The sequence below is a fragment of the Lissotriton helveticus genome, chromosome 5_1 (assembly GCF_964261635.1).
Source record: "Lissotriton helveticus chromosome 5_1, aLisHel1.1, whole genome shotgun sequence".
Taxonomy (NCBI): Eukaryota; Metazoa; Chordata; class Amphibia; order Caudata; family Salamandridae; genus Lissotriton; species Lissotriton helveticus.
In genome coordinates, this window is record NC_136065.1 from 2,108,318,082 (window position 1) to 2,108,339,641 (window position 21,560).

A 21,560-nucleotide genomic window follows, 5' to 3' on the forward strand; every position below is an offset into this window, starting at 1 on the left:
GAGAGGCGATGATGTCCAGTTGTCCAAACTGGTTCCAACGAGGCCATCTAACCTCTCCCCACAGGTCTATATAAAAACCCTCAAGAGCAGCCTATGTCATGACAGGTCAGTGTCAGAACACTGCAGCTGAGGCATCTCCCAATTTTAGTACAGGTCAACACGGCAGACAGCTATGGCACACGGGTGGTGCCTCAATGCCCAGTTACATGGCACAGGTTTACCTTGTAGAACTTTACTAGACGTTGCCTCAATTGCTATTTGAAGGCCAAGGCCCTAATGCTTCAACCCTAGATCACCAGCAGCCTCTATCGCTAGCCTCCACCCTAGATCACCAGCTGTCTCTATCAATGGCCTCCACCCTGGATCACCAGCAGCCTCTATTGCTAGCCTCCACCCTAGATCACCAGCAGCCTCTATCACTGGCCTTCACCACCCTAGATCACCAGCAGCCTCTATTCCCAGCCTCCACCCTATATCACCAGCATCCTCTATCACTGGCCTCCACCCTATATCACCAGCAGCCTCTATCACTGGCCTCCACCCTATATCACCAGCAGCCTCTATCACTGGCCTCCACCCTATATCACCAGCATCCTCTATCACTAGCCTCCACCCTAGATCACCAGCAGCCTCTATCACTGGCCTCCACCCTATATCACCATCAGCCTCTATCGCTGGCCTCCGCCACCAATGCTGTAACTCAGAATCTCTCAACAGGAATCTAATGTTTCATGACAACAGAGGAACCTAAACTGCAACCTCTGACAGCATCTGAAGAATCCACACAGATAAGCTAATATTTAATCTCATCAGAACGGCCTATATAGAGACTATAACCTTAGAAAAGGTTGGAGGCTGGGTACAATTTGCGCTAGGTCATGTAAAGTCACACAGCAAGCAATATATATCCCCAAAACTGCTCAAAGGTAAACCCGGGTGGGTAACTACACTCCGCCGGTGTAGTTTGCGTAGTATTGCCTACTCCGCGTTCCGCTGCAAACACGGAGTTCTGGCGAAACTATGACTCCGTAGCGGAGTGTAGTTAGCTGGCCCCTCCACGCTCCCAAATTTATTAAAAATAATTAAAAAGGTTCTTACCTGCCATGTCTGGCTCGGTCGCCTCCTCCTCGCAATGGCTGCTCTCTCCTGCCTCATCCTCGCACTGAATAACCCCTACGTTGTATGTCTTGCAAATTTGCGTGCACATGTGCAAGATGTACAACGTAGGGGTTGTTCACTGTAAGGAGGAAGCAGGAGTGAGCAGCCATTGCGAGGAGGAGGCAGCTGAGGCAGACGCGGCTGGTAAGTGCCTTTTTAATTATTTTTAATTACTTTGGGAGGGGGGAGGGCGCGGAGCGTAGTTCCACTGAGTGTTTTTTTAAATTCCATGGAACCGCCCGGAGCACCACTCCGCATACTCCGCCCAGGGTTACTCAAAGGATAAAGGGTAACGGCCACCTGACGTTACTAACTTTGTAGACAGCAGTCTACAAATATATGAAACAATAAAGGTCAATATCCTGAGCAATTGTCCAAATAGAATACAAGTCCACAGAGTATTCCGTTGAGATCTTCTCTGGTTTTCAATCTTGTTTATTCCAAATTCAGCTTGGTTACATCAATTTCCATCAGAAAGCAACTTCAGCCAACACGTTTCGTCTTGTGGAAGTATCCACTGTCTTCCTCAGGGCAAAAGCATCAACGTTTATGGAAAAGCATTATTATATTCACATCCTCTCATTTTCTAGACTCAAAATCAGAAGATGTAAGAAATTATGCGTCCTCAAAATGAAATCCTCCAGGAGAGTGCTCCTCATGATTCAATGGCAGTCCTTTTGAGGAAACATCATTTCTTACATCTATTGATTTCGAGTCTCGAGTCTGAGAGGATATGAATATATTTACGCATTTGCCCTGAGGAAGTCAGTGGATACTTCCAGATATTTTCTGACGGTGGCAGGGCTCGCGAATCGATTTCGATGGAAGGCGGCAGACTCGAGGAGAAAAGATTGAGCATTTCTAGAGCCCCAGTTGCCACCCAAAGTGTTCAGGGCCTTATTTACAAGCTATACAAACCAACAAAAGGCCTGATCATCCAAAATTACACCCAAATCTGCGTTTTCAACACTCGAGGGGTCGCCTAAAATTCTTATAACTCCCTCACAGACTTATCTAAGTCACTGTGTTGTGGTGTGTCTTAATTAAAATAATCTACTATCATAGACCCACCTATGTACAAAGAAAAAGGTGTGGGACAGAGAGAAAGCATCTCACGGTAACAACACCAAAGGGACCGCTGGCTGGTACTCGTCAGCAGGTCCACTTATCATCATTGGTTACCTTCTCTCTGAGAAGAAAAAGAAAGAAATGTGTGTGTGTTATTATAAACAAAATCTCAAATCCATGAAATCAAACAAATATGAAGACCTAAATGTGAATGCACTATCTATGCACGCTATTGTAAATTGTAAAGTAATGTAAATTGATACTTGTATAGCGCACTACTCACCCGCAAGGGTCTCAAGGCGCTTGTACAAATACCGCTGTGGAACCCATCCTGGCTTTCCCTGTGAGGTGTCCACTCCTGGGCACCCCCAAGGTGGAGGCCAGGCATCCTTAGCGTTGTGGGGGATATTGTGGAGATTAAGCAAGCTATTGCCCAGAGTTGCAGAGTGGGACTCCATGATTGGAATAGGCACCGAGGCGAGAATTATCAGGTCCGTGGAATTTTGAGCCCAAGACTCGCCGAGGCGGGGAATTGAACCCTGGTCCCAGGCTAGACCTCTGCATCAGGGTCTGCCGCTCTAACCATTGAGCCACACTTCTCCACTTCTGCAGTGCATGCCCTTTGGACCCCATGAGAATGTAGATAGATAATCCTCACCTTTAAAAATTGGTAAAGCTAACTAGCTAGGGATAACTTTATTCAGTGCTGCAAGCTTTCCAAATTATAAGTGGTTCCCATCAAACCATGATCAATTATTATAAGCCAACATGTTTCGTTGCCAAGAGACAATTCAGGCAACTTCGTCAAGGCTGCCTTATTTACAAGCCCCTTGTGCCACTCGTACGTCACTTTTCCCATGTTAAAAATAACGCAAAATTGCCGCAAGCAGCTTGTAAATGAGCCCCTCAGTTCCTCAGACAGGTATGAGGGAGAAGGTGAGTGTAGGCGGGCGTGCAGGCAGTGCAAGAGAGGGAGGGATGTATGACATTTCAACGCATGCTTTTACCACGCATGCCTTTACAACGCAGGTATTACAACGCAAGTCATTACAACGACTTGCGTTGGGGGGCGCTGGATAGTGGAATAGTTTAATTTTCGATTCCAACTCCAGTCCCCGTGGACAGTAGGGAAGGTGTTGGATAGAAAATTAAACTATTCCCTATCCAACAGCGCCCTCCAGCGAAAGTTGTTGTAACGACTTTCGAATTCCTGCATTGTAATGGTAGTGCGTGGTAAAAGTTTTGTTGTAAACAATGTTTCCCAGAGGGAGCCAGTGAGCAGGCAGCCGCCTCCAAGCAAGCAATCGAGTCTCACTGATATACTTCTGGCCGCCTCCGTTTGTCACAGGAAAGCCACCCAGTGCCTATGCACTTACCCCATGGTCCATGGACCAGTGCCCCAGTCAGTGCCACCATTGTATTTTTGGTGTGTAAGAAGGGTGGCAAACTCAGGGACGGCTCCGGGCAGCAAAAGCTCTAGCTATGCCACTGTAGGTAAACTCGGTAGAAGAGTGAGACAACTGCGACCCCGCAGTCCAGTCTTGAACAACTGTGTTTTAGGTTCCTGTTTTGGGATTAGTTGTCTGATTCTTCACAGCTGTTGTAGCTGGCATCGGGCACTCTTGCCCTTGGCTGCGATGTGGCTTTGGCAGGTAAGAAGGCTGTCCTTGGTAAAATCGAGTGATTTGGCATTCTAAACAGTGGAGGGACGGCCCTCCAGGACAGGGAGGAAAGCCAGCCAGATGTGTACTGAAGAATCGACAGGGTCAGGCTCACATTTTCACCAGCCCTCTTTTCACACGAGAACTAGAAGTTCCAGGACTCAAAGCGCCTTATTTACAAGGAATTAACGCAGAACGGTGCTGCTAGCCGTTTGGCTGCACCACACTACGCTATTTCCAAAGCAAAGGGATGCATCATTTGTTTTATTTTATTTATAAATCTTTGTATAGTGCGAACAAGACCCAGAATGGTATCAGAGCTCTTCACAGTTGACGTAGGCAGGATACCAAAGTGGGACAAGCATAATCGTTACAAATAGGTTCAAGACAAGAGCATGACAACAACATTATTCAGAGCATTTAAAAAACAAGACTGGATGGATCCAATAATAGAGAGGAGTAGGCAATGTAAACAGTACCAATGAAATCATAGCCTGCCAACACCATTAATGACCGGGTTACACAAATGTAAAAGACAACAATAAGGTTATGGGAGAGAAACATTCCATAAATAACATACAAAGTTGTGCAGTGGCCTGTTCACGCTGTTAATTCCAGGAGTATAACTGCAATGGACAGTCATCATATCGGAGAAGAGAGCCGTATTGAAGTAGTTGAACCAGGGCTTTAGGGCAGGAACTTCAGCATTATGATTTTTTTCACTATTTTGAAGGAAGCGGTGGATGGGATTCAGCAGACTTCCAGAGGAAGGGAATTCCAAATCTTCGGGCCATGCTTGAAAATGCTCTGTAACTCATTCTCTTTTTGTGGAAAATTTGAGGTTTCAGGAGCAGTGAGTTTGCACTTCGAGACGGATGGCCACCCCCTGATCATTCTAATTTGAGAGCCAGATAGATGGGGGTCTAGAAGTGCAGTGCTTTGTGAGTCAAGCAAGCGATCTTTAGTTGTATTCTAGCTTCATAAGGTAGCCAGTTTAGGGATTTTAAGGCTGGGGATATGTGATCATTTCTTTTTGTACCAGTAATCAATCTGGCTGCGGCATTAATGCAAGCCAAAAGTGCAACCAAGCTTTGTTTGGGGAGACCGCAAAGCGTGGAATTACCATAGTCTATCCTTGGCAATACTAAAGCTTGAACCGCCCATTTGAAGTCTCCCTGCGGGAGGAATGGTTTGAGATTCCTTATTGGCCTCATCTGGTGTTTAGCACCCTTGGATGCATTTCTAATATGTTTCTGCATGTTCAGGGGCCTGTCAATGGTGATTCCTAGAGATTTAGCAGACTCGATAATGTGGGGGGAGCAGTTGAAGGCTGAAAGATGATGTATCCAAAGGTCAATCTCGGGGGTATGATTAAGGAGAGCAATGAGAAGGAATTCAGTTTTGGAGGTGTTGAGCATGAGGTAGTTTTCAGTGAGCCAGTTTTGGGAGATCATCAAGATGGAATTGAGTGAAATGAAGTATTCCGGGGAGGAGACTTTCAAATAAAGTTGAGTGTCATCTGCGTACATGTGAAAGAGAATGTTCGCTGAATTCAGGGCATTAGCTAGAGGTTCCAGCAATAGATTGAAGGGTATGGGTGAAAAGTCAGACCCTTGTGGAACCCCCATTAAGACTGTAGCCGGCTGAGATAGGGATTGATTCACTTTGACTCTTTGACATCTGTTGTGGAGAAAGGAAGAGAACCATTGCAAAACCACACCTGATAGACCCATCCGGGTTTCTAGCATGGAAAGTAATTTGCTGTGGTTAACAGTGCCGAAGGCAGAATATAGGTCAAGGAGAATAAGGAGGCAGGAATCATTTTGGTCTAGCAACTTTAAAATGTCAACCAGGATGTGAGTGTGTGTAGAATCTGTGCTGTGGCCTCTCCGAAAGCCTGATTGATATTGATCCAACAGTTGTAATTTCTCAATGAGATTGCTCACACTTTTCTAAAAGTTTCACCAGTGTGGGGATGTTGGAGATAGGACCGAAGTTATTCAGATCAGAACTGTCTGCGTTTGTTTTTTTTTAGAATGGGGGATGCTTGCGCTGCTTATGGGCAGTCGGGTATCATGCCTTGCAGTAAAGAAGCATTAACAATCTTTGTCCAAATGAGTAGGATGGCAGCTTTAATTTCTTTGAATATGGGAGACGTAGAGGGTGATTGAAGTGGTTGGAATGTTTGATCGCATGAAGAGTGTTATAGATGTCATTTTCACTGATGGGTGTAAATGTGTGCCAAGCGGCATTATTCTTGGGTCTAGTACTAGAGAGTACGGGCAGCTCCTGGTGGTTAGGTGGAGCACTGCGTCCAGAATTTGGAAGAAGAGCCCTTTTTAATTCTAGGTCTATATTGATGCGTGAAGAAGGCGAATAGGCTAGTCCCTGGATCATCGAGACTAAATGCCACACAATCAATTAATAGTATTGGATCTGGTCCACAGGTATCTATGAACCACCTTCTGATAGCTAATCGAAGGCGGTTCATAGATACCTGTGGACCAGATCCAATACTATTAATTGATTGTGTGGCATTTAGTCTCGATGATCAAGGGACTAGCCTATTCACAAGGTGGACAGCCAGATGATATGACTGATCACTAAGTCTTTTTTGATGGTAATCCACTATTTGATGGTATGGATCTTGTCGACCAGCTTTGGATACATTTCGTGTCTGTTGAGTGATTCATGTGTTGCCAAACTGGTAGTTATTCCCTGTTCTGAGGTTGTTCGGTGGTGACCCGGGTACCAATTGACTTGATAGTCATTAAAGACAGCCAAGCCAGATTATTTGGCTTCCAGACCCCCTGTGTTCTTTTGTGTTGATCATATCGTGTAGCTGGGGATTTGAACCAGGCAAGGGTCTTAAAACTGTGTATCCCTTTGACCCTCTCTCCACTGTTTGTTGTGATATTGCATGAAGAAGGCGGCCAATTCATCGCAAGTAGGAGTGCCTTCACCCGGGTCAGTGCAGATGGGCGCATTGATCGATTGTTGATTTACAATTTCGAAAAGTTTCTTGGGGCGATTTATGGTTTGATTAAGTTGAGATCTGAAGAAGTCTACCATGATATGACAGATCCCTTTGCTTTCCCCAGAGCTGGCACACAGTTAGCTGCCTTTTGCCGATGCTGGCACTCTTGCACCATAGTGCAAGGGTGCCTGCGTCACTGGGGTGATTGTTTTTGTGCAGGAAGGTATCCCTTCCTGCACAAAAATAATCACAAGAGGTGATTTCCTCTTCCTATGTGTGCTGCAGAATGCAGCACACATAGAAAGAGGGAAAGAAAATGAGAAATGAAAACATTTCTCCTCGTTGCGCCTCCCCACGCCTCCCCAGGGGAGGCATAGCATTCTGACACATTTCCAAGTTTACGATTTCTTGTAAATCTGAAAATGCAGCAGAAGCCATGGGTGTTGCGTGGGAACACCCACAGCAACACCCATGGCACACCTCTTTTACGCAAAGTGTTACATGTAAAGGGGCCATATTTACAAGTACACAATAATCCACGCAGGGTGGCTTTAACTAGCCTTGTAAATATCGGGCAGCAGGTTGCGCCGCCAGTGCGTCACAAAAAGTGGCACACCGGTGAGGCAAGGGGCTTGTAAAGAAGCCCCAAAGAGTGTCCTGTCCCGTTCACGGAGCAGAGCAGGTGTTAAGAAGGTTTGTATCCAGTGTGTCCAGGCTTTTTTTACAGAAATTAACTTTGAATATTGATGATTTTATAATGCATTCTAGACACAAACAATGAATTAATAACATTGCACTGAAAACAAATTGAATATGACATTTAGAAGTGTTTATTAATGCTTTTTAGTTGTGCCAAATTTTCACAAAGCCATCATGTTAATGACATGGATGCTGTTCTGATGTTCTCTTCACATCGCTCCTGCTCATCCCCTATCCTCTCACGTCCCCTGCGTACCTTCTCTCCCCACACTCCTCGCAGAGCAAGCGAGACTGTGACGTGACTGGTTATTTTCATGAGAGTGCATCAACCAATCGAGGATTTATAAAGCGCCACAAATCACCCGCGAGGGTCTCAAGGCGCTGGAGTTGCTAACTGCTTCGTGGTGATCTGTTCATTCGAACAGCCAGGTCTTGAGTCATTTCCTGGCAAGGAGAAGGTGCTCAAAACCTGGGGAAAAGCAACAGGAAAACAGTGAGAATGGGGGAAAAGCAAGAAGAAGACAGGAGCAAGAGCGACGCATCAGCACGTGGAGCGCTGTGCCTGGGACCCGGCCCAACATTGCATGTACTGTAAGTTGACTTTTCGTCGTATTCTAACAGTATCTAAAGTCCAAGGGGCCTGATTTATGAAAAGTGAAGCATCGCTGCGTGAAAACAGCGATGCGTCAATTTTCACTGCGCTCTCCTTGCGACACCAATGATGCATCATATTTACAGTATGACGCATCATGGCGCAAGGAGTTACAGATACGCCAGTATTTCTGGCGTATCTGAATGGTGCAAAAGTGGCGCATTGCTGGAGTGTATCACAAAAGTGACGCAACTCCAGCAATGTGTCCTTTCACCTGGGGCAAGCCCCAGGTGAAAGGGCTTGCGTCAGTCTTACGCCTGCTGTGAGGCAGGCGTAAGAAATTGACGCATTTGTGTCCTAGAAGTGGTGCAGTGAAATCTTATAGATTTCACTCCGTCATTTCTATGACCCTTTCTTGCATCAGAACGCCCCCCTTCATACATTATACCTGGCGTAGGTATAATGTAGCGCAGGGGTTTACAAAGTGACGCATCTATCTAGATGCGTCACTTTGCAAATATGGTGCAACAAGGCACATTTTTACGCCGCAGATGCGTCACAAAAAGTGACGCACCGGCGGCGTAAAAGTGACGCACGGCCTCATAAATGAGGCCCAAGGTCTTTTCCACTGCATTTCTGATGTGGCCGGCAAGAAAGCTCTAGCGTATGGGTCATTGTCCATATTAATATAGCACGCTGACTTGTGGAATCCGGACAACAAGCACGCAGAAGCTGTTTGACGCTTTCTTAAAAGTGGGACTTAATGCAATGACATCCTCTTTGCTTTGTTGCACAAGCTGTTATGTATACCTGTTCTACATGCTTTATTTGATGTATAAGTATCCTACTTGTTGTATAAGTAACCTCAATGTCTGTAAAGCGCTCTGATATCCGCAAGGGTCTTTTTCGCGCTCTATAAAACTTTTACAATAAAATAAATAAATAAATAAATAATTACATCTCATGTTCTGCTTTGCCTGAAATGTGTTATCTCTGGTCGTGCCACTGCAAGAATACAGACTTTGCTTTTTTTCAATTATTCTGAAAATGTGAAAAAAATCCCCATTGGTTTTGGGGTTGAGCCAGAGATTTTCCTCAACATCTTGCAGTTCGGGATCCTGCCTCATTCCTTTTATGATTTTACTGTTCATTGAGACTTCAAATTATTCTAGTTTCTGATTACGTACTCTAGTTTTATGTCTGCATGGCATTTAATATTTATTCTGTGCTGCTTGATATTTGAGATTTTGTAATAAAACCATTCAACTTTTCTGTGATCTTGAACTCAGTTATTGAGTGGACCCAGTTACTTATTGTATCACTCTGCTAACTATTGTTGGGTCTGAATTTGAAGATGATGATTTTTATCGCAAAATCAAGTGTAAGGAGCAGAATCGCCAAAAGTAAATTTGAGGTGATCTATATTTTGGGGTGTCTAAATGTTGGGGTTCAGAGATCATCTACCACAAGTGCATCATTGCCCTGGGACGCTACCCACCATGGTAAGGATGTGAATGACAGAGTTGGGTGCGCTCAGAGCAGCTCCGGGATTGAGGCAGGTGGGGGGGCCGTGGTCACGGGGAGCAGGAAGAATCTCAGTGGGGAATGTGGGGTGAACCGCCCATCTCGAAGCCACCACTAACTCCCTCTTCCAGACAGGGCCGGACTGGGAATGAAAACCGGCGTTGGCAAAGTGCTCGCCCCCCTCCACCCTCCCCCCCCACCGGGTGGAGGGGGGCCGTTGGGGGTGCGACCGAGCTCTTTGCCGGGGCCGGTTTTTGGCCGATTTTGCTACAGGGCCGAAACGGCCCCCAGGGTCCCAAAGCCGCCCACACCCTTGCGGCGCACCGGGGGATTGCCCGGTACCCGCAACGGCCTGTCTGGCCCTGCTTACAGAACACAAATGGAAGCTTACCAGTCCTGTTTTTTTTTTCCATTTGTAGTCTTCTTTTATAAAATTATATAAACAGGACTACAAGTCCCAGAATGCAAATAAATCGGACTGAATGTGAGCAGTTCTTACGTTTTTGGATAGGAACGAGGTGCACAACTTCTGAAACACATTTTTATGTTTTATTGTACCATTTGTACTATAATTGTATATTACTCCATGTAGTCCTATGTCATTGTGACACTTCCTCGTCTAGCTAGGGGCCAAAATTTAGTCCTATTACTGTTGTTAGGACTGTCCTGTTGTTTTGGTTCTAAAAGTCTGTTCACCCATATCTGGTATTTGTAAAGCACAAACTAATCACCCCTAGGAGTCTCAAGGAACTGGGGACCGTCGTAGAGATTAAGTGAGCTATTGCCCAGAGTCACAGGGTGCTGAGCTGAGCAGCCTCCGGGGATAGGGATCGAACAGTGAGCCTCATGCTCCGGAGTCAACCGCTCTGGCCGCTGCACCACACCTCTCCACCTTACTTATAAACTGTTTGTAGGTATGAAAATAACGCAAGGAGGAGATGGATGTAGTCTCTTGGTTCATCTCGAGACTTAAGAGCCACAGTCCCTCCCTTTGAGTCCTGGTTGCCCCACTCGACTAAATCTTGTGATCCTGGGCAAATTGCTGCATCTTCCTGTTCCCCGGCACCATCAGAGACCATTTAACTTCACAATTACTAAGTATGCTCAAAATGGCTGCATTGAGCTGGGTGTATGGGAGTATAACCCTGGGGATGGATCAGTAAATGTGAGGTGGCACGCCTGTGCATAAATGTGTGGCAGGTGGGGCACACTTGTAAATGTGAGCATTCATCCCAGTGCATGGAAATGAAGCAGGAAGTACACGGAGCATTCTCCGGGGTACCTGGTCACTACAGTTGGTGCTGAGCCCCAAGGTCTCCGTCTAATGCACCTCTTACCTCTTGCGCAGGAGGGGACCTCAACATTCCCCATCTTGGAAATCACCCTAAAAATGGCTCTGAGAAGGCAGCAACATCAGAGGGAGCTGGTGAATGTGTTGGGAAAAGAAGGGCAGCCTAGATGGGGCGCCCTCTGGTGGTGATGATGGGTAATCTTGTGAGTGAGAGGGACCCTTAAGTGGAGGTGGGACCGTCTCGTGGGTGTGCCCTGCCCTGTGATTGTAACAGGCAGTTGAACTCTTAAGTAGGTGAGGTACGCCCTCTGGTGGTGACAGAAACATATTGGGGGTGAGGGGCTCCCTCTTTGGTAGTGGCTATGGATTGAATCTTCTCATGAGTGAAGGTTGGCCTCCAGAGATGAATGTGGTCGAAAACACCTTGTGGTTGAGAAGTGACTTCTGGTGGAAGCTAGGGACATGAGCGTCTTCTGGGTGCATGACTCCCTCTGGTGGTGGTGAAAATATCGTGTGGCTGAGAGGTGTCTTTTGTGGTGCGGGGCACAGGGCTCAGTTAGATTCTCTGTATTGTATTGTATTCTAATTGCATTTATATAGCGCTTACAACCCCTGACGAGGCGTCAAAGCGCTTTTTCGGCGAGTAGCACGCTACTCCGGGACCCATAGAGGATTTGTGTTGAATTAGTATAGTGAAAAATGCAAGTACATTTGAAGTGGTGGATAGGTTAATCAGTTATTTGGATTTGGAATGATAGCAGAAGGATAGAGGAGAACAAAGGTTTGTATTTACATAGCGCTTGTTACCCCTGATGGATGTTGAAGCGCTTTTCTGGCTAATAGCACGCCACTCCGGAACCCATAAAGGATTTGTGTTGAAAATTAGTATAGTAAAATATTAAGTAATTTGAGTACTGGATATGTTATTCAGTTATTTGGGTAGAGAAGGGTAGGTGGCGGGATAGTGAAGGGAAAGAGGTTTGTATTTATATAGCGCTTGCTACCCCTGATGGGGTTTTGAAGCGCAAGTAGCACGCTACTCTGGAACCCATCAGGATTAGTGTTGAATTAGTATGATGAAACATGAAAGTAATTTTAGTGATGTACGAAATTCCAATTTTGCATTTCCTAAATAGCAAATCCTAAGAAATTGCTATTTAAGGAATGCAAAATGGAATGTACAAAAAAAGCGACTCCTAGAGAGTAGGAATCGCTATTAGGAAATCGCTATTTAAAAAATACCCAACCATTCGTTCGCCCCATAGGAACGAATGGTTTTACATTTCCTAATTTATGATTTCCTAATAGGAAATCGCAAATTAAGAAATGCTAAAGCAAGGGGGACTATCGGCCTACGGACCCCCTTGATGCACCCCGTACAAAGTGGTGCACATGTAAAGTAGACACATACCCTTTACAACCCTTTTAAAAAAGCATATTGGGTGCTTTTTTTTTAATTGCACATGGTTACCATCAATTTGGAGTCAATTGTAATTGCATTTCCTATATGCACATTTCGCATTTTGGGAATGCTTTGTACATGTGCTTAGGAAATCCCTATTTGAGATTTCCAATTTGAATATTGTAAAATGCGATATCTATCTTGTAGAAATCACATTTTGCAATTCCCAAATGGCCTTTGTAAATATAGAAAACCCATTTAACATTTCTTAACGGTCTGAAATAGCGATTCGGTATGTTAAGAAATGCTAAATGCTTTCGTACATCTGGCCACAAATCCCTTAACTTCGGAGCTAAATAGGGCACAAGTCACTTGCCGGTAGATGGTGTCTACTCATTCTTTTCACAGGGTGGACACTATCTACCATGCACGAGGTTAGGACCCACAGAAATATGCTGAACTTGTCACGGTGTAACTTTCAAACACCAGGACATATTCAGTAGTGCCTGCACCTTGTTTGCTTTCCTTCAAGCAGCAACATGCAGGCGTGGGAGAGGGCTTATCAGATTCGGTAAACAGCGTTTACAACGCAACTTTTACCACGCACTACCTTTACCACGCAACTTTTACAATGCAGGTCGTTACAACGACTTGCGCTGGAGGGCGCTGTAGGATAGGGAATAGTTTAATTTACTATCCAAAACCTTCCCTACTATCCACGGGGACTGGAGTTGGAATAGTAAATTAAACTAATTACTATCCAGCGCCCCCAACGCAAGTCGTTGTAACGACTTGCGTTGTAAAAGTTGCGTGGTAAAGGCATGCGTTGTAAAAGCATGCGTAGTGACGACATACATCCATCAGATTCCAGCTGGGCACATAAAAAAGGCCAAAAAAATATTTGTTGAAATTTCCTAACTGAGAGCTATCTGGAGCCTTACACGCAATACAATGGAGGGGAAACAAAGGCACACAGCTAATCACTTCACAGGTAGTTAAGCGAGGCATGCTTTACACTTTCTTCACTCCCTGTATATAAGAGATATGCATATACTGTAAGAATATCAGATGTGTTGGTTTGTCCCAGCATTTACACAAATAACAATTTAAATACCACTATTTTATTTTATTTGTTTTATAGTGCTATAGTGCTACACATCCCAATGCAAGGTACAGAGTAATTTATTGAAAGGATTGCGGCGGCGGCCGCGATGCGGGTCCATGTGGCTGGTGGGGCTACGCCCCCACGCCCCAATGGACGCACCGCGGCTGGCAGGGTGTCAAAGTGCTTTACATCACACATACACATTATAAATTGGCAATAAATCATATGTGTGTAAATCAATGTAAGGATGTGTTGCATAAGATAGTGAGGGTTACAAGATGTAGGAACCACATGTCCTTCATACCTCACCGTGCTGCATTAAAAGGATTATCATTTTACAGTTTATGAACTGAAAGTAACTTAAGGATCTCTGTGTTAAAAGCAGTTACCCATTTACATAAAATAAAAATCCTTCATCTGTGTGTCACATGAAGTGCTTTGCGGAGGACATATTAAACTTCTACAGCACTTTGATTCAAAACTGTGACTAGACAAAACACAGATCTCTCCTCAAATACCTTAACCTCCAGAGTTATCTTAACATTATTATTATTCCAAGATTTAGCTGGAACACAAAGTTCTCTGCAGCTGCCTTAACCCCATAAGATATTTTAAAATGCAGACTTTACAACCAATTAAGCAGAACAGATTTACTGCCACATTTCTCTTTGTTGCCAATTTCTTTGTGGCAGGGTATTTTTTTTTTAAATAGGTGTACAAATTGAGGCCCAGATTTTGCCTAGGAGTTGTGTCACTTTTTTGGCACAACTCCAACACAAAATCTCATTTGTTAAATATTGTAATGTGTTTAAATGTACTCATGATAGACCTGCAAAACATATGACATGTGAGAGGTCTTAAGATCTGATGTCACTTCCTATGAGGTCATGGGTTATGATGCCACTTCCTGTGATTCCACATGCGATGTCAGGTGCCGTGATGTCACGCAAGGAGATGTCATGCGTCATGATGTCATTTGCATACTGCCTAACTTGAATAGTCCCCACCACTTCTTTTTTTAGGACTTGTGCCCTGGGGCTATACAACCACTCTCAGAACCCTGGGGGACAACAGGGAAAACATCCCTTCTAAATGACCCACTCGCTTCACTCCAAGAGTGGGTCAGACATTACAGTGCCCGCTGGCAACAGCTGGGGACAGGAGCATCTTCTGGGCGCAGGGCTCCCTCTAGGGGTGTTGAAAACATCTTGTGGTTGAGAGGTACCTTCTGCCGGTGATAGAAGCATCTTGTGGGTGAGAGATGCCCGCTGGTGTGATACAATCATATTGTGGGTGGAGGGCTCCCTCTGGTGGTGATCGCAGGTGGGGAGTGTTTCATGAGTGAAAGGCTCCCTCCAGTGGTGACTGTGGATAGGATTGTCTCATGGGTAGGACAACCCTCCTTTTGTAACTGCAGATTAATGGTCTTGTGCGTAAAGAGGGTTGGCTTCCAGAAATGAAGGCGAAGACGACTGTCCTGAGGGTGAGGGACTGCCTCTTGTGGCATCTGTGGATTGGACCTTTTGTGGGTGAAGGGTACCCTGTCATTGCAGATAAGAACTTGTATGACCTAGCTAGCCTTGAGAGTGGGAAATGTTTGCGCTCCGGAGGTCAGAAGACCCAAGGGCATAAATAGAAGAGAGGAGCCCAGAGTTGGGCAGTTCAGCACCATCCAAGACCCTGTGTGTGTGTCTTCAGTTAAGCCATTGCTAGCACGGCCTACCCAATCACCGCCCTGCTGCATAGGCTCATTGGCAGCCAGAAGTCACAACTGACGATGAGGGACAGTGCACCATGCACTCAACCACCCAGCCAGGCGTTGCTGCGGTTCCATGCACTCACCTCTTGGTTTCGGGTGAGCTGAGCACAGCCGCATTCTGGCCACGCCCTACTGCGCCCACTAGCACCACCATGCAGCAGCCACCCAACACACTGTGGGACAGATTTACAAGCCCCTTGCATCACTTTTGCACCATAGTTGCATCACTTTTGTGATGCAACGGCGGTGTAAAAGTTGAGGCCCATTTACAACGTGCCGCATCTAGGAAGATGCGTCGCGTTGTAAAGCCCTGCATGACACTATACCTGCGTCAGGTATAATGTATGCAGGGTCGGCATTCCCACACAGGAAAGCTTCGTAAAAGTGACGCAGCGAAATCTACAAGATTTCACCGCGTGACTTTTAGGACACCACTGCGTCACACCTTACGCCTGCTTGAAGCAGGCGTATGGAGTGACGCAGTTTATTGAGAATAGGCTGTAACACGTATTGCTGGAGTTGCATCATGCTTGCAACACGACTCCAGCAATGCATGACTTTTCCATCAACAGATACATCAGAATTTCTGACGCATCTGTCAATCCTTGCACCATGGTGCGCCGTATTGTAAATACGGCGCATCCATGGTGGCACATGAGTTTTGCATGGTGGCGCAGGGAAAGTGACGCATCCAGACAGATACGTCACTTTCTTGTAAATCTGCCCCTGGGTGCGCAAATGCATCCGGGCTACACGCGTCTTCACAGCCATGCCACACCAGACGATTCACACAGCATTGCCCGGGTGGCAGGCACGCAGGCTCTGGGGGCCGACTCGAGGGCTCTCAATCCTCCCGCCATGCCTCCTGAGCTGCAGCCCCGGGGACGGCTGTCCCTCATTAAGCAGAGCGCTTGGACGCTGCCCTGCTATAATTAAATGCAGCTTAGACGGTCGAGGCCACCCTGCCTCACCACTCACAGCTCAAAGTGCGTGATCAATGCATTTCAATGTGGTAATTCAGACCACCCCATTAAAATGCGTTAATTTAACGCCTGATGCGTGGTACTTGGCAGGACTGGTAGTGCAGGATAGAAATTCTGTGTCGAGCTGCAGAAGGCAGGCAGGGTGGTTTACGGTGGGCAGTCTAATGCTGCTTGTGCTGGGGTTTGACATTGCCATCACCCGCTTCACCCCTCCTCGCCCAGGGCTAAGCTAAATTCATCCAATCCGAGCAGCTGTTTTGGGTGAGGGCGGCAAGTACTGCACATGGGCCTTACATTAAGCGAAACAATAAAAATGGACTAAAACAGGCCTAAAGGGAGATGCTGGACTGCGAGCTGCCCAAAGGGTGCCAGAGAGCTGCTCAAAGGACGACAGCGAGGTGACCAAAGGGTGCCAGCGAGCTGCCTGAAGAGTGCCAGCGAGCTGCCCAAAGGGTGACTGCGAGCTGCCCAAAGGGTGAGAGCGAGCTGCCCGAAGGGTGACTGCGAGCTTCCCAAAGGGTGAGAGCGAGCTGCCCAAAGGGTGATTGCGAGCTTCCCAAAGGGTGAGAGCGAGCTGCCCAAAGGGTGCCAGTGAGCTGCCCAAAGGGTGCCAGTGAGCTGCCCAAAGGGTGCCAGCGAGCTGCCCAAAGGGTGACTGCGAGCTTCCCAAAGGGTGACTGCGAGCTTCCCAAAGGGTGACTGCGAGCTTCCCAAAGGGTGCCAGCGAGGTCCCCAAAGGGTGCCAGCGAGCTGCCTAAAGGGTGACTACGAGCTTCCCAAAGGGTGCCAGCGAGCTGCCCTAAGGGTGCCAGCAAGCTGCCCAAAAGGTGCCAGTGAGCTGCCCAAAGGGTGCCAGCATGCTGCCTAAAAAGTGCCAGTGAGCTGCCCAAAGGGTGCCAGCAAGCTGCCTAAAAAGTGCCAGTGAGCTGCCCAAAGGGTGCCAGCAAGCTGCCAAAAAGTGCCAGTGAGCTGCCCAAAGGGTGCCAGCAAGCTGCCTAAAAAGTGCCAGTGAGCTGCCCAAAGGGTGCCAGTAAGCTGCCCAAAAGGTGCCAGTGAGCTGCCCAAAGGGTGCCAGCAAGCTGCCAAAAAGTGCCAGTGAGCTGCCCAAAGGGTGCCAGCAAGCTGCCTAAAAAGTGCCAGTGAGCTGCCCAAAGGGTGCCAGCAAGCTGCCCAAAAGGTGCCAGTGAGCTGCCCAAAGGGTGCCAGCAAGCTGCCAAAAAGTGCCAGTGAGCTGCCCAAAGGGTGCCAGCAAGCTGCCTAAAAAGTGCCAGTGAGCTGCCCAAAGGGTGCCAGCAAGCTGCCTAAAAAGTGCCAGTGAGCTGCCCAAAGGGTGCCAGCAAGCTGCCAAAAAGGTGCCAGTGAGCTGCCCGAAGGGTGCCAGCGAGCTGCCCGAAGGGTAACTGTGAACTGCCCAAAAGGTGACTGCGAGATGCCCAAAGGGTGACTGTGAACTGCCCAAAAGGTGACTGCGAGCTGCCCAAAAGGTGACTGCGAGCTGCCCAAAAGGTTACTGCGAGCTGCCCAAAAGGTGACTGCAAGCTGCCCAAAGGGTGACTGTGAGATGCCCTGAGGGTGACTGCGAGCTGCCCAAAAGGTGACTGCGAGCTGCCCAAAAGGTGACTGCGAGCTGCCCAAAAGGTGACTGTGAGCTGCCCAAAAGGTGACTGCAAGCTGCCCAAAGGGTGACTGTGAGATGCCCTAAGGGTGACTGCGAGCTGCCCAAAAGGTGACTGCGAGCTGCCCAAAAGGTGACTGCGAGCTGCCCAAAAGGTGACTGCAAGCTGCCCAAAGGGTGATTGTGAGATGCCCTAAGGGTGACTGCGAGCTGCCCAAAAGGTGACTGCGAGCTGCCCAAAAGGTGACTGCAAGCTGCCCAAAGGGTAACTGTGAGATGCCCTAAGGGTGACTGCGAGCTGCCCAAAGGGTGACTGTGAGATGCCCTAAGGGTGACTGCAAGCTGCCCAAAGGGTGACTGTGAGATGCCCTAAGGGTGACTGCGAGCTGCCCAAAAGGTGACTGCGAGCTGCCCAAAAGGTTACTGCGAGCTGCCCAAAAGGTGACTGCGAGCTGCCCAAAGGGTGACTGTGAGATGCCCTAAGGGTGACTGCGAGCTGCCCAAAAGGTGACTGCGAGCTGCCCAAAAGGTGACTGCGAGCTGCCCAAAAGGTGACTGTGAGCTGCCCAAAAGGTGACTGCAAGCTGCCCAAAGGGTGACTGTGAGATGCCCTAAGGGTGACTGCGAGCTGCCCAAAAGGTGACTGCGAGCTGCCCAAAAGGTGACTGCGAGCTGCCCAAAAGGTGACTGTGAGATGCCCTAAGGGTGACTGCAAGCTGCCCAAAGGGTGACTGTGAGATGCCCTAAGGGTGACTGCGAGCTGCCCAAAGGGTGACTGTGAGCTGCCCTAAGGGTGACTGTGAGCTTCCCAAAGGGTGCCAGCGAGCTGCCCGAAGGGTGCCAGCGAGCGGCCCAAAGGATGACAGTGAGCTGTCCAAAGGGTACCAGCGAACAGCTCAAAGGGTGCCAGTGAGCTGCCCATAAGGGTGCCAGCGAGCTGTCCGAAGGGTGACTGTGAACTGCCCAAAAGGTGACTGCGAGCTGCCCAAAGGGTGACTGCAAGCTACCCAAAGGGTGACTGTGAGATGCCCTAAGGGTGACTGCGAGCTGTCCAAAGGGTGACTGCGAGCTGCCCAAAGGGTGACTGCGAGCTGCCCAAAGGGTGACTGTGAGATGCCCTAAGGGTGCCAGCAAGCTGTCCAAAGGGTGCCAGCGAGCTGCCCGAAGGGTGACTGTGAAATGCCCAAAAGGTGACTGTGAGCTGCCCAAAGGGTGACTGCCAGCTGCCCAAAGGGTGACTGTGAGATGCCCTAAGGGTGCCAGCAAGCTGTCCAAAGGGTGCCAGCGAGCTGTCCGAAGGGTGACTGTGAACTGCCCAAAAGGTGACTGCGAGCTGCCCAAAGGGTGACTGCAAGCTGCCCAAAGGGTGACTGTGAGATGCCCTAAGGGTGACTGCGAGCTGTCCAAAGGGTGACTGCGAGCTGCCCAAAGGGTGACTGCGAGCTGCCCAAAGGGTGACTGTGAGATGCCCTAAGGGTGACTGCGAGCTGTCCAAAGGGTGCCAGCGAGCTGCCCGAAGGGTGACTGTGAAATGCCCAAAAGGTGACTGTGAGCTGCCCAAAGGGTGACTGCCAGCTGCCACCCAAAGGGTGACAGCGAGCTGCGCAACGGGTGGCAACGCACTGCACAAAGGGTGCCAGCGAGCTGCCAGTAGGTCCTGCTGAGTGATTGGAGACCCCTGATGCAACATATCTGAACCGAGCACGAATTCTAGGCCTAAACAAATCTGCAATATAAACCACAGTTATTTCTCTTAGGTGGCTAATAATATACCGTTTTAATAAAATGAATCTCTTGAGTTTTAGATCTGGAGGAGTAATTATTTGAAAACAATGAAGCCAAAACTTTTCCTCTTAAATCTGAGACTGAAATGCTGCAAGTTCAGCAGTATAGCTCCGTGAGGCGGCTCACCTGCAGTAAAGGCTATGTCGAAAAATTGCAGCATTATTTATATTTCGCTTTATTATTATCACGCATCCTTTGGTACCTAGTTAAGGAACGTGGGGCCGCTTCACAGAACTAATTTAAGACAAAATCCAAAACCTACTACTTTTGGTATTCACAGAAGTTAGGATTTTGTCTTAAATTTGTCTTAAAACAAAATCCTAACTTCTGTGAATACCAAAAGTAGTAAGTTTAGGATTTTGTCTTAAGTTAGTTCTGTGAATCGGGCCCTCTGTGCCCGTGACGAAGCTGCTGCTTCCATTTCTACAATGCACATGTGGCTCCAAGCACCAACATGAGGCATTGGAACCAGTGAAGTGCTCGGGCTAACTAGCTACTTACAATGCAATTTCCCAGAGTCCTCTGCGCGTCTCAGGGAAACGTTTGGCTCCGGAGAGCTGATCGAAATTGCAGATATTACGCCACCACATTCAATATTTTGACTGCTATAAATCAACAGTGCTATACTAAGCCCTCACACTGATACATGGTTTACATGGTTTCCGTGCTCTCTGTAATACGAGGGGGCAGATTTACAATTACTGGCGCATCCCTGCAAATCAGCAGGGATGCGCCAGTAATTGTGCGCAGCAGCTCCACCACCCATGATGCGCCACATTTATAATGCGGCGCACCATGGGGCAAAAACGGCACAGATGCGTCATGCATCTGTGCCGTAAAAGCAGCGCATTGCTGGAGTTGCGTCGCAAGCACGACGCAGCTCCAGAAATGATCAGGTGGGCCCTATGTGCACAATGCTGCGTCAATCCTTACGCCTGCTTCAAGCAGGCGCAGTGTTTTGATACAGCATGGGCCCAAAAGTGACTGAGTGAAATCTAGCCACTTTTGGGGGGCGTTCCTGCGCCGGAACCCCTCCCCCTGCGATGGTACACCTCTTCAGGCGCAGGGCTTTACAACGTGACGCATCTGGGAGATGCGTCATGTTGTAAATACCCCGCACCATGGTGCATCTTTTGTGCCGCCGCTGCGTCACAAAAGTGACTCAACGGCGGCGTAAAAGCGGCGCAAGGGGCTTGTAAATCTGCCCCGAGGTACCTTTGGCGAGGGGTCATGTAATTCACAAAGACATCCTCAGCTTTGCGCAGTGGCAGTATCGTAGCCAATGAGGTCTAACCGAGGCGCGATTATTGCTTATTGAGAGCTTGACCCAATACCCTGCTGTGGCGGCTTGAAATACAGTCGCTATCGCACTTTTTGACAGTTTCCAAGGAGACTGAATAATCCTGTGAAAGCAGTAAAACTTCGATTTAGTCGCGGATGTGAGCGTGCATCGATCAGAGATTACATGGAGATGGTATATGTCTATTAAATAACAATTATGCATTTAGATATTCTCTGGTAGGTGTTCTACGCGGTGTTTATTCAATGAACGTTTTTCCTATTTCTTAATCTTTGTTCCCACCTTTGCTTCCCGGATCTCTTCTTGCCGCAGAGCACCCCAAGACTCCCCAGTACCTTTGAGAGACGGGGACACCCCTTACCTGACTGAATTTCAAGCCCCTGTCGCTATAGTGACCTTTGGCGCGCGCAGCGGTGGACGCTACCATTGGACCGTGGCAGGGGAGAAAGAGCCAAGTAGAAATGCACTGAGTGAGCACGTGAGACACGTGACCCTTGAAAGGAAAGTTTGAGAGCGAAGAGATTGTTTCTCCTACAACACGTCCTATTGTGCTGTGTGTAGTCTATCCCCAGCCCAGCATAGGAAAGAGGCAGACCCAGCACAGCACTGCTTAGGCAGGTGTTTGCCACACATGCTTGTAA

The 21,560-nt window shown here is 47.8% G+C and overlaps 1 non-coding gene across 1 annotated transcript; it reads left to right on the top strand.

The window, feature by feature from the left end:
- The first annotated feature begins 20,872 nt into the window (after nucleotides 1-20,872).
- Nucleotides 20,873-21,012, top strand: LOC144756889 (U4 spliceosomal RNA). The gene has a single exon (XR_013595377.1). It is a non-coding gene; the product is annotated as a U4 spliceosomal RNA (small nuclear RNA).
- The last annotated feature ends 548 nt before the right edge of the window (nucleotides 21,013-21,560 follow it).